We start from the raw sequence: 13793 nt of genomic DNA on the forward strand, positions 1-13793 counted from the left end.
GGGGCGGTTCGCACCCTAATACGGCAATGAAACTGATTTGTTTCACGTGACAGGACCTTATCGTTTCCGCGTCACAAGGACTAAGCATCCGACTATAAATTATTTTCCGTTCGACATTACACGGCCGACATGACCTCATCGCTAAAGCCAAGCAGAAAAAATACGCAGACAATGGTTCTTAGCTATACAAAAAATGAAGAATATTTGCTTGAATTGATAAATTGTATTTACTCACAACTATTTTCAACTAGCCCAATTTTGAGTTCTAAACGTATTGAGGTACTATACTCCAGGATTCATGTCACAGTCGGAAGAACAACTCAACACGATTGGCAACAAAATTGACGCACCGGCTATCCATTGCTCCGAGAACATCTTTGCGCCTTTGCCTCTTTGCAGGGGTTTCAGGCCGTGTGAAATAACTCGAGAAAGTCCGGTGGCAGAGGCGACAGCGGCGTCGGTATTCACATGGCAGGAGCAGGGTTCAAATCCCATCTGGAGCGTACTCCGTGTAATGAGGGCTGATTAACAAACTACGTGGTATCATTAAGTCTAGTAGGCCAGCAATGACAGGCATTAACTTAAGAGGTCGTTAGGCCAAGAAGAGAGAGATGGAGACTTCTGTAATTCAGAAGGCATCTACTATCTTGTAGCTAGACAGGCAGGTCCTGTGTACGGCAGGAAAGTCCCTGATAGGATTTGCTGTCGAACCCTTTTTGCGTTAGTGTCCTTTTAACGTCTTATCAACTCAGCCTAAAATTAAGTCTTTATCAAAAACATTTTCAAACAATTTCCACAACATGAGCCAAAACACATTTTTATTCTACGAGTACTTATCTAAGCTCGTCGTAGATTCCACACACTCTCCCAACAAAGTCATAAACTTTCACGTGCTTCCAATGTTTCCAGCACCATTTGCATGTACATTTTCTTTTAACCTTTATTGCAGAATCAGCGCTTTCCGCCGGGCAAAACATTTTTGCAGTGTTCTTCGCCCGTTTCCCGCGGACAAACGTGCCAGACAAACGCAAATTCAATTTCCGTCATACCACAGATTTATTTGCTGAAATAACATTGGCGGAAAAAATTAAGCACAAAGTATTTACTCAAAATATCATTCGCCCTCCTCAACCGGTCGTGCTCTCAAATCTTTTGTCGTTGGTTTTTTTTTTTTTGCTTCTCTCTATTCTGAATTTCCTGAATTGCCCGTGTACACTGGCCCAATCGTTTCCGCGTTCGATTGTTTAATCGACGAAACCGGAGGAATGGAGCGTGCCACTTTACCGTGGCCCGGCCGGTCCACGGGAATGTTCGGCGAGGTGGAAAGCGTTTTCTATCTCGCGAGTAGCACTCGTTTTGGACCGATTCGATTTCCCTAAGCACGGATCGGAACGACCGAATGAAATCGCCGGACAGCAGGATTGGTTGGGAGCTGCCAACCATCCAAACTCCCAAGGTGAACAAAAACGACCGTTTACCGTCCAAACGCGTAGTGTTTTTTTGCGACCTTTGGAACAACAGCAGATAGAAAGATAGATTGGGCGAAGGAAAGTGAAGGGATCAAAATATAAGCTTATGCAGCAATTTTTCCGATATTTCGCGAATGGCACGTTCGTCATGATAAAAACGGTCCTTCTATTGTGTGCTGCCTTCGTTCGTCCCGCGCGACACGGTGCCTCTTGCAGGACCAAATATAATAGCACACGGAAAGGTGAAACAAGCGTGCAGGACAGACATCCTTATTGAACTATCGCGTGGTTTGGTAACCGCAGCGTAGTCCTTCAAACCGCGGCAAACGCACGGGTTGCAAAGAAAGCAATTTCGCCGTCATACCCTTTGGGTAAACTCACCTTTTTTTTTTGTTCTCGCACGCGCTTTTTCTTCCTTCAGCAATGAATCTCCATCTTCACGTTGGTGGGGTAGAGAATCATCATCTAGATTACATTTCACGCTAAAATGGCCCTGATTGTTTAACAATTGGGATAGAAGGCTGGCAGTCCTGCTTTGCGGTTAGATTTAATAGACGAGAGTTCAGAACTTCTTTTCAACGGATGAACTGGACCGCGAGTAGAGCAGCCACGTGGTTCGACAATAATCATTACGTTGTTGTGATTGGCCATGCTTACTTAACCTGCTTTGAGTTTCACACAATAGCTTAGTAATAAAGGAACGAGCAATGTATAAGATGTCGTGCTCTTGAGAAGCTTTGCTGCAGTAGCTCAAGCATTTTATGCTTAGTAGAGCCATTTCAAAAATTAATGTAAATCAGTGGCTCTTCTTCTTCTGTCTTCTGTGGCACTACAACCTCGAGAGGTCTCGGCCTGCCATTTCTGCCTTTCTGTGACTTAATTTTACCCGTAGAAAAGTAGTCAGCCTTTCGTACGGGGAGGCGCGGTCTGGATGGGATTTGAACCCCGGAACTGCCGTGTGAAGACCGGCGCCGCTGTCGCCTCGGCCACCGGATCGCCCCAAACCCAAATCAGTGGTTAATAAACTTAATTTGGGGGTTTCGTATTTTCCGTTCATGTTGCAATGTCATGATTTAGTAATTGAACATGCTTATAAAAAAAACTCTAAATTGTTCTGCTAAACTCTTTTTAACGGCTTGTTGGAGCCAGATTGAGTTTGTAAAGTTTAATTATTTGCTTGAAGAATTAACACTAAGCTGAAATTTTCTTGATCCACATTCGCGAGACACAATACCAGTTTCAAACCAACTTGACTTTCATTATAAATCAAACGCTTTATCAGGACTGGTTTTGAATGCTTTTTAAGAAACACGTGCCACAAACAATGTGTACAGTATATCGACAACATTTTGCACACCTTTTGTGCAATTAATTTGCCATTTTCCAACTGCATCTCGACTTGCATCTCTTCTCGAGCGCTGAACGATACACCGAAAACGCATCGATCATTTTCAAGCAAACCCGCCCGCTTTAGGTGTAGTGGTGCGAAGCGGCATTGCGCATACACAGTATCGCCGTACGGTACGTCGCTCGTGGTGTGTGTGCGCGCTGGTGTGCGTGCCATCTTGTCTGTCAGTGATTCGCGTTGTCCCGTTTGCCGTACGTAGATGCGAGTGTGTTTTCCTCTAGGCCCACTCGCTAGTTTTGTATTATCTTTGTTTTGAGCTACACACGCTTCCCCACATTTCTCTCATCAATCCCGAAAATAGTAGTTTTTTCAAACACCACACACATCGGCAAACACTGGAAAACCCGGCCACCAATCCTCCAGTTTTCCGGTGAGAGCTTACGTACCTTGCGGCGCATTTTTGTGCGGAGTTTTTCGGTAGTTTTCCCGTTTTTCTTCCGCGTTTCGGTGCCAGCGCGTGGTGTGGGCACACGACGGTGGTCGATTTTCTCAGCTTCACCGTTTCGATTTTTCGCCACCGTCCGCAGCGTCTCATCGCACCGCAGTGGCGAGAGAAGCTTCTTCGGTTTCGTTCGGTGGCGGGCGTAATGCCAAGAATGACTGCTTCGATACAGTGATAGTAGCGGAAAAGTGTGTCCCACTCCGCATCAGTGGCTGGACCCAGAAAGCGAGATAATTACAAAGAAAGTGTGACACATTCGGTGTCCGTCGTAAGCGATTCTGCAGAACATTCAAGTGGCTGTCCGTACGCGTGTGGCACGACGCATCGTTCTAGATGCTGTGACGCGCAAAAAATAGTGTCATTGTTTCGTGAATGTTTTACGCTTAAAGTTGTTCGGGTATAGCAAAAGCAGTGGGGCATGGTATATAGAGCAGTGGCACGAACTGGTGCTGCGGGTGCGACACAAAAACCGGGTGTACGCCGTGTGCTCAAATCGTGAATGATGTAAAGAAAAATCGAATCCAAGGAACAGCAGGAGCAAAAGGAACACGAAGCCGTCGGTAGAAAAGCGACCCTCTTAGAACACATTACGCGGGCCAAACGGCAAATCATTGCGGCGGCTTCTAAAATTCGGCACATGCACCACAGAGCCAAATCCCGTGTGCGGCCATTTCTTGGTGAAATATTTCGTGCGCGCTTGTGTGTGGAAACCGCAAAAAAATACGTTCTCATCACTCGCTCACACTCGCTACGTTTATGCGCCTAGCGCCCTCTCGCTCGCTCCGTCACACACAGAGACACGACGTTTGGTGTAGCGTTGGGCTGGTTGGCATGAAATCGCGGGTTCTCGGGACGCAGAGACTCGCGCTTTTGCTTCTTCTACGTTTCGCTTAGTAGTTTTGCCGCATTGTTGTTGTTGGTGTTGTGTTGTTCCGATTCCTTTCGCGTCACAAAATCAAAAAAAAACTGTCTCTCTCCACACACACACACACAGTGGGCCGCGCGCGGTGGTTTACGGATGGTGATAAATGTTTTGTTTCCATTGCCGTCGCGTTCCTTTGCAATGTCGGTTTTGACGTTTCCATAGTGTGTTTGTGTGCGTGCGTGCGTGTGTGTGTGCGCGCGTGGATAGCCGATCGATTGAATTTTCCTCCCGGTTTTGCCGGTTGATGCGTTTTGCGGAACGAAAAAAGGAAAAATCAGCAGCAAAACCCGGAAAGCGGTTTTAAGGACTCCCGGTCACACACTGTCACACAATTCCGTACCGTTTTTCTTCGGGGTAAGTGCATCTCTTCCAACGTTTATTTTCTTTTTTGTTTCCCTTCCCCCTGTGGCATGACATATTCTTCTCGTCGTAGCAACCAGCGCGTGAACAGCGCGATCGGTCGGTCCATTCATGCAATGGCGTGAGTGTTTGCGGTATCGATGGCTAAAAGTAAGCACACGGCGGGCAATATATAGCGCAGAGCAGGAAGGCACAAACAACAGCGAACCTGTGACAACCAGAGTGTGGGAAAGGGGGCAGGGAGCTGCCAAACGGTGGGGAAAATCAATCACAGAACCATCGTCGTCGGTGGTGTGTGGCGGCTTACAACCCGCTTATACCCTCAGCGGATGTGACGTGTGCGACTCGAACGGCAGCAGCAGCAGGAAGGTCTGTGTGTTTGTATGCTACACACAGTTGCGCGCCGGTTGCCACACATATTTGGAACGAAATCAGTTTGTCGGTCCTTTTTGGTCCGATCATTCGCAGTTTCCTCGTCTGCTTTCTTCGGCTTCATCGTGCCATCATCTGAAGATATTGTTTTCGAGAAAAGGTAGCGAAGGGCTTGTTGTCACCGGGTGGGTCGCTGCCGTTGACGAGACAACCGGGGAGGAAGAAAAGCACACGCCGCGTGCACATCGTCGACGAAATAATCGGTCTCGAAGCCGGCAGCATCACCACTTGTGACAGTTTCTTCATGAATCTCTCTCTCCTACCACCAATTGGTCTTTACTGCGAAACCGATTTTAATACCTTCGCCTCATCGCTCCTGATGGATGCGCCACGGTTCCCCGACCGAACTACTAGTACTCGAACCAGAATCTCCGCACCGCTCTAAACGGTTGCCTGTTGGGCCTGCTGATATTGACCGGAAGGAATGTGACCGGTTTCGGGAAAGTCGCGCTCGGTCCCAGAGCCGCGTGTCCATTTGGCGGTTCACCGCGCGCGCTGCACTGGTTTGTTTAACTGTTTTTTGTTGTTGTTGTCTTACTTCTTGTTCTGCTCATTCGATAATGTGTATTACACTTTATCGTGTGTGCTGCTCGCGCTGCGGTCACATTGTCCGCTGCTGCCTGAACGCGGTGCCAAAATCATGCAGATGACGACGATGTGGTGTGCTGCTGCACAAAGAGAAAGAGGGGCGCATGTGTTATCGTAAAGCGGTTATCGAGTTTTGACCGCCGTTGTACCCGTCCGACCATTTAAATGTCGGCTGTTGTTGTTGTTGTTGTTGCATCGGAACAAATGCACCAGACGGAAATTGGGTGTTGTATTTTCATATGCACCGTCGTCTGCCTTCGGATGCATTGGTCCTGTTGTGTTGGGTGGTGCTGTATAGCAGCAAGGATTCATATTTTGGCAAAGGCTCCCTTGTATCGTGGGTTTGAGGAGGGTGCATGTACACGGCTGCTTTGTTCAAATCAATCGGCAAAGTATGCCATGGAGAAATTTAGTCGATTATTTGCCCTCGTGCGCACCGAGACGTTATGGGAAACGTGGGGCGGAATCGATCCAGCTCCGGTCGGAAACAGGTTGCTCTGTGGCAAGGGCCAAACGATGGACGCGGCAGACACACATTCCGTTTGACAAACGTTCGCCCTGCGGTACCCGACCATTGGAGTGTGTATTGATTTTAGAAGCCTCATTCGGATGTCTCCAGCGATGCAATGCTCCACAATGTGTGCGTACTTGCGGTGCAGCAGGTGGAGGTGGTAAAGAAGTCCCTGAATATGTGTGTATCCGCCCCTTGTAGGGCTTCCCTTGATTCCCTAGCGCGACAAACCCCGGGGGCTTCTTTCTCGGGGTTGGTTTTCTCCGACCATACCATATCCGGCTCATAATGCCATAAGCTGTGCACAGATGCACCTCAGCATTTGATGATGATCGTCGTCCGGTGACGTTCTGTAGCGTCTGGTGGGGCCGACCCTCGGTGGTCGGCGGCGCTGGTCATCGATCGAAACACGGCCCGCTAGCCTGTGTGTGACCAAATCCAGAAGCCTGTAATAGAGGAAGACAAAAAAAAAAGAGTCAAACCAAGAGGGACAAGAGATATAAGCGGGTGGTGGTGTTGTTGCAGCAGTGCTGCGAACGTAAGGCGATAAGAGGATTTATTCTCTACAGTTTTTTTTTTTCTTTCCTTCCTTTACTCTTACACCAGTGTTGTGTTGCCTCCCCTTCTTTTGCCCTTCCGCAGCTCCACGTACCCACCGTACCTCTGACACACTGCGGCTCTCGATGGCGCATGATGGTGTGTGGTGGCCATTGTCATCACCAATCTTGGGCCCCGGGAAGCGTATGATGAATGCCGTTGTCTCGCGCGCCGTTGATCCACTTTTAGGGAAGAAATCTTCCCGCGTGGTCCTGTTGTTCTGCGTCCGTAAATGATATCAGCAAAAGACACACACACACACACCCGGGCGGTTTTCTTTCAAATGGTCACATTTCTTCAGCTGCTGCAAGTAGTGGAAATTGTGTGTTTGTGAGTGTGTGTGTCGTCCTCTATGCTATGTGACGAGATGCATGTGCGTCGTCCACTCGCTTATGCATTGTGCCTTTGTTTCATTCGTCGTCGATTGTAGTTTTATTTCATTTTTTTCTGTACAAAGCCCAACCAGCGCGATACGCCTCCCGCGGGACTGGGGGGAAGAACGTTACTACGTTGCTGTTATCGCATAAGCTCACGACGGATGTCCATTTTTTCCTATTTGTGGCTACCCCCCAGCGAATGGACAGCAGTGATTGATTCAAACGGAATGAAATTCTTTTCCTGCGCTTTAAAACGCGATTTGTGATTTTCTTGAGCCCGATTAAGTGTGATTGGTTTACCTCTACTAAGAAGAGCATACTTCGAATAGACCAGCATACAAAAAAAACGCATATGTTAGTTATGATGCTTATGACCTATTAAATCAATTCAAAGCGTATATGGTTAAGGTCGTGGCGCACGTGTTATTTGAATATTTTAACACATTGTTAGGTTCCTGTATTTTGTTTTTTTTTTTTTGCTATCCAAGATAAGGTTAACGACCTGCCTGTCTGCTTGTGTTTACAAAAGCCATTATCATACCCACTACCAGTTGCGCACCCTCGCTTTGTTATCAACAATGTGATCGATAAGTTTCAGCATGTAAAATCGACATACGCTCAATCGGTGGCGGGTGCGTCATCATGCGCACAAAGCTGGGAGTATCAAAGCTTCCGTTGCTGCTGCTGCCGTGTTCTGGGTGAAGTTACTATTGCGGTGAAATAGAAATGATACTTATCTGCTTGCTGTTCTGATGCGTTGTAAATGATTGTGTTACTACACTTTTCGGAAGCCAGTTGCATTAGAACCAATATCCGATAGGGTTCATCTGCACCAGGTCCAGGAAAAATAGCTTGATTTGATTAAACTTCGATGATTGTAGACAAAAGTTTGTTGGAAGATTGGGAAATGTTATTAAAGAAATGAGAATACAGTGTTACTATCGGCTTGCGTTAGTTCAGAGGATTTATTCTGATTGCTGAAGTGATTTAGAGTCGATCCGATTTTTCGCACATGACTCTTAGGAAACACCAGGTAGAGTCTTCGATCGACGGATTTATGCGATCCGATCAACTGTGCCCAATGCTAACATTAAGATCGTCTACGCCATTTTCACTACATAACCTTGGTTATACAGCCTTATTAAACTGAGGTTTTGGGAAGGGTTTGGTCTTCAAGATTTTTATTACTGTATTACTCAAAATAAGGAACGAAATGATCATGCGTTTGAAGTTAGTACAGATGTTTAAAGGAAGGATCATTCCAAGAGATCCCTATTATATACTTTGTCCACATCGAAATATGCATATTTCTATGGCGATCGTCAAAAAGTGTTGAGCAAGCAAACTACGACCTGGTGGTAACAATAAATTGGTCTTACTTACTTATCCGGCGCTACGACCGTTTCGCAGTCTTGACCTGCTACTCGATACCGCTCACGGTTCGGCTAATCGTCTTCTTCTGCCAAGTGATTATCCCGGCCGTTCTGGTTGACACATCAACGACATCACTCCATCTCAATTTGGGCCTACCACGCCTCCTCTGTCCGTTTGGACGCCCTAAAAGGATTTAACGGGTAGGGTCGTCCGGTGTCATTCTCATGACGTGACCAGCCCAACGGAGCCAGGCGAGACTATCTCGCTACACGATGGTGAGATCATTGTACAGCTTGCCGAGCTCGTCATTGTAGCGACTCCTTCATTGACCAATAAATTGGTCTAAACAGTTTAAATCTTGAATCAAAAAGTAATCAATTTCTAAACTATGATTGGCCGATAGAGGCACCGGTATTCACACGGGAATCGGGAAAGGCCAGGGATCAAATCCCATCCAGACCACCTCAACGTTCGCAGGACTATTCACTATTCAACATGCATACTACTCAAATAGTTTTTACACATTTATTTAAATTGCAATCGTTTGCATCTTGTTTATTAGACAAGCATCGCAACCACTCCTCCTTGTCCATCGTTAGTGTGCACTGCATACGGATTGTAACTCTCGGTATTTGCGGACCAACATTTTTGACCATCTCTCGCCCCTCTGTATTGTGTTCCTTTGGCGGGAGGAGGGGGTATAGGAAATGAAAGGAGAAGATCACGTTTATGCTGAAGCAAAATCCAACGATGTTGAGGTTTCTGTTGTTTCGCTTTCCATTTCCTTTTACGACGGGGTTCGTCTTTATCCAGCGCGCATATCATTCCACGTAGCATGTATGCACTTTTTTCGATGCAACCGGCTACCCGGGCAGGGGTTGACCGACCGTTTTGTTGGCCCTTCTCTTCCGACGTTGCAACGCGTCCATTATTCAGATGTGTGCAATTTTGCTGTTAAGATGTTTGCGTTTTACCCAGCAATTGATTGTGGCATTATACTTCACATTCAAAACTGAAGTAGCTGTACTCGTTGCACAACAGTCTTTATTGGGTTTGCTCCCATTTAAAGCATTAATCCATTTTGTACAAATACGCCGATATATTTATTCGTTTTTGTTTTCTTTACACTCGTATGATCATCATTTGTCGCAATCATGTTTCTTTTGTCTGTCATGCCAAATATGTTCCCTCGGGGGTTTTAGCATTGTTTTCCCTCGTGTGTGTGTGTGTGTGCAACTCATTCCCGTGCGTCTGTTTCGGCAGTCGTCGTGCTGATGGTGGGTTATCCCATGCGCACCGCCAGCCGTTCTGTGCCACCCAACCCGGTTATGTTTCGTTCGGTTCTTCTGGGTTTGTTTTTACGAGTCTTCGTTCGGTTAGTTCATGTAACGGTATTAACTTGATACCGGCTCAGTTTCGAACGCTGGCCGCCACACTTGCTGCTGCTGCCGCGTTCTCCTCGCACTTTTGTGTGTGTGTTTTTCTGCACAACTGTTTTTTTTATCGTATTTCAATCCTATCTCCGACATAACGCCATATTCCGCCATGCAATACCACCGAGTTTTTCTTGAGCGTGTTTCGTATGGGTCCAGCCGATCGACGACCAACAGCAATGCCAATGTCGGCGTCGGTTTAGATCGACCCCATCTCCACATAACTTAACCGATTCCCCACTATCATCCAATCCGAGGGTGCACCCATCCAGGTTTCTTGTTGCTATTTTTCCTTTTTCTCTTTGCATTTGGAGTGAGAAGAAATAGAGAAGCAGAACAACATGAGCCGCCCGGTCGCACACACCACAACCTGCCATGTGACTTTTTGCCTAGTGCGACGCCGGTTTCACGGCTATGGTGAGGTGCTTGGTGACATGTGCGCGCACGATACGTCGTCCATCGACACGACACGAGCACGAAACCAGCTAAACCAACCGTCGAATCCGGCCACGACGGAGAACGACAAAAACGCGAATTCTTATTCAAATAACACACGGTGTGCGTGTGTGTGTGTTATGCTCATACCGAACTTTTATGACCTATTATGGTGCGTTATATTTTTATTGCAAATATGTTCTCGGCTGCACGAAATGGATAGTTTGCGAAAGCTTGCGCGTGCAATAGCAAACGGTGTTGTTGGGAAGGGTATTGTAATCCTAAACCTTACGATTAGTTTTGCCTTTTTTTAATAGGACCACGCGAAGCGTAATGTTCGGTTAGAGTAACTTTATGGCCGTCATAGGGGATTACATCGAAGGGTAAAAATAACAAGAATTATGTGCATTGTATTATTCCTCGTTTTTTGATAAGAGTACTATAGTTAAAAAAAAGTCAAAGTGTTTGTAGAAATGATGAAAGGATCAGCCTCAACATTAGCACTAGTCTCCATGGACGATGAAATAAGGCAAACATTTTCTATTTCTAATATTAGGTTCACAAATAAATAACGACCAACAGAAAATGGAACGCGATTGGAGAATTGGATGTTGCAATTGTTTTTACTCATCAAGGGTGGCCTGACAGTATTGCTAGATTTTGCAAATTACATGTTTGAGATTTTGACTTTTGTCTGATTTTGTGCCGAACAATATGTCTGATTTTGCAGCTGAGGATGGAGTATATCCAAATCATATCGAGAACTATTTAATGTTTTCGAGGTGCTGTTCTTGGTTCCTCTTTTTCGCTTCTAGGCCTAACGACAGGAGATGCCTGCCATTTCTGGCTAACTAGACTAGGAACGGTCCGGGTGGGATTTGAACCCAGGTCCTGCCGAATGAAAACCGGCGCTATTGTCGCTATTACTACCGGGCCCTGTTCTTCGTACAAGGTGTCGATAGTGGAGATTGAAATGTTGAGGACAGCTTTCGCGAAACCGAAGCCTGTAATTAAAACCAAGACGATGAACTATTGATTTTGTGTGAAGTAAATAGCACCCAAACACAGGATGAGCTTCCTTCACTGCTAGGAGGGACCCGTCAAGTAATATACCCTCGTTTACATTCATTAGGAATCATTCAGAAGGCTTGGGAAATTGATTCCCACTGAACTGAAGCCACGAGATATCGAACAGCGGCTTGTTACAGGATACCTTCACAGTTTTGTCACGGGCGATAAGTAGTGGACAGATTTCAAACATTCCAAAGCGCTAAAAATTCATGGGAACCCACTGGTCATACCGCAACTTCATTGTTCTGCTCAAACATGCTGACTTGTAGACTTTGCTGAGTAGAATTGGGGGCGAGAGATTGAGCCACGCACTGCGGGAAAAACAGCTAGAATATGCCAATATGGCACGACAATGCACTGGAAATGGGGTTTCCCGAAGGATGAATCCTTTTACAGAAAAGAAATTATTATGATTTGTTTGAAATAAGGCACAATAGATAATTCATCAATTAATCCAATTTATTTAAAATAGATTTTTGTTATATTTGTGAGTTATCACACAGCCTATGGCCGTTTTGCTAAAATAAATATTTTATGATGTAAAAACCTGTCAAAAAACGGCCGTTGTTTATTTGCGGACCTAAAAGTTCGGCCACGGCACAAATACTCAATAAAGCCAACAAACCAGGGACGATGGAATTTATTTATTTATATAAAATTGTATACTCTCAACCCCGTATAGTATGATATCCTACCTGTCATTACGATCCCAGCAAAAGTTCTGTGATAAAACCCTTTTTTTATTTTTAAAATAGAAAAACGAAACTACTAAGCTTTCAACAACATCAAAGCGCATCGGGAGTGAAAGCAACTGATAACATCGGATCATGCATTGGATTGCTTTATTTTTGACTCGCAGACTATCTCGTCGCTATAATCTTCCGGGTGTGCAGAACATCCGACAATCCTTCCAGGAAATGCTTTTTTCAAGGATCGTTGAAAAATTGTAAAAAAAAAAACACCCCCCGAATGCTACCGTCGATATGAACACTGCTTGCTTGTACCCTACCCAACCAACAATATTAGATGAGCGGACAGAAATATTGCGTGGCACAATTGGTGCCATCGTTCCTCGCTTGATCCAATAGAAACAAACCAAGCCGGTTCCAAGCGATTCTTCTTCTGCTGTGTGTAATCCTCTTTTTGGTAAAAGCTCATATACTTCTATTCCTTCACCATTCGCAATCATGTAAACGGGTTAGATCCTTCGCTCCCCGGAAAACTGATCTTTTTGATGTATAGATAGCCATTATTTACTGAAACAATTTTATGATCTCGATTTATTTACAACCATCGCGCTTAATCGATTGCAACTTTCGTTCCCTTCCTGCGTTTGCAAACCAAACCCACGGTATTAATTCTCTTCTCGCACGTGCTTGTCTTGCCCGGTTCCGTAGCCAGCCAGCCAGCATCAGCGTCTCCCTACCTTTCGTAGCAGATTAGCAGTAGTGCGCATATAAGAAGCTCAGTGCGCGTTTGTGCGCCGGTATTTGCTTTTGGTGGAGTTGATTGATGTGTTTTAATGTGTTGTAGATTAGATACTAATCCAAATTTCATCCTTGTTCCTTCCTATTTTGACACGTACTTTTCTTTCCGTTTTCTTCCAGACGAATTAACCCTCGATCCATCCCAAAACAAGACCATCATCAGCACGGTGTGGCCGGCGCCAGCCTGAATATCAGCCCCTTCGGTGATGGTGTGGTGTAGTGGAAGTGCTTTAGCCCCTGCTTAAAATCGTCAGCCACCCGTAAAACATACCTGCTTACCAAAACCGAACAAAAAAACCAAGTGCACACCACAAACAAAGCAAAGTAGAATAATCGCCAAACGAACGTTTAACAAACAAAAGTCCTCCCCGCAGCAAGTATAAATCGATCACTAAGAAACAGTTCCGGGGGATCCCTTGCACCTTTCCAACGTGGCCGCGTGCGTTCGTTCAGGGGTGCGCCAAGTACCTAGCGGCCAAAGACTAAACAGTTACGACGGCACCTTCAGAAAAAAAGTCTCTCGGTGGAAATTGTCGGTAGAACGTGGATAAGAGTTTAATATTCATCTCGTATCGCCGCATAATTGAATCTATCCATTTAGTTTCGCCCGAAATGTGTGCGGTTGGTGTATCCTTCTCGACACAACGCCGCCTTACGTGAATCTTCCTGCTTAGCAACATGGGTGTGCGTGTGTGCCTTGTGTACATGATACCACCGTCCAGCTTGATCACCTCACCAAAGAAACATCTCGGCGCGCTCTCACTCTTCTTCACTCACGCACCATCCACACACCGTCCGTCCGAAGACGCCTTCTGTTGCTTTTGCGAGACCTCCTGCTGAAAACTTTTGCTTCCGGACAAACTGTTTGCCATTAAACCCAATTT

General features: G+C 45.8%; 1 protein-coding gene across 19 annotated transcripts in view; it reads left to right on the forward strand.

Annotated features, from left to right (window-relative positions):
- Positions 1-13793, forward strand: part of LOC118511865 (poly(rC)-binding protein 3) — a 143637-nt gene that overhangs the window by 62095 nt on the left and 67749 nt on the right. For 8 of the 19 annotated variants that reach the window (XM_036055464.1, XM_036055460.1, XM_036055463.1 and 5 more), the window contains exon 1: positions 3075-3247. The exons of 1 other annotated variant lie outside the window; for it this stretch is intronic. The gene's annotated coding sequence lies outside the window, so the exon portion shown is untranslated. Of the gene's footprint in view, positions 1-2959; positions 4599-13029; positions 13170-13793 lie in introns of those variants that run through there. 10 more of the 19 variants (XM_036055461.1, XM_036055458.1, XM_036055448.1 and 7 more) reach the window with 9 other exon arrangements.

Source organism: Anopheles stephensi, chromosome 3 (genome assembly GCF_013141755.1).
Source record: "Anopheles stephensi strain Indian chromosome 3, UCI_ANSTEP_V1.0, whole genome shotgun sequence".
Classification (NCBI taxonomy): Eukaryota; Metazoa; Arthropoda; class Insecta; order Diptera; family Culicidae; genus Anopheles; species Anopheles stephensi.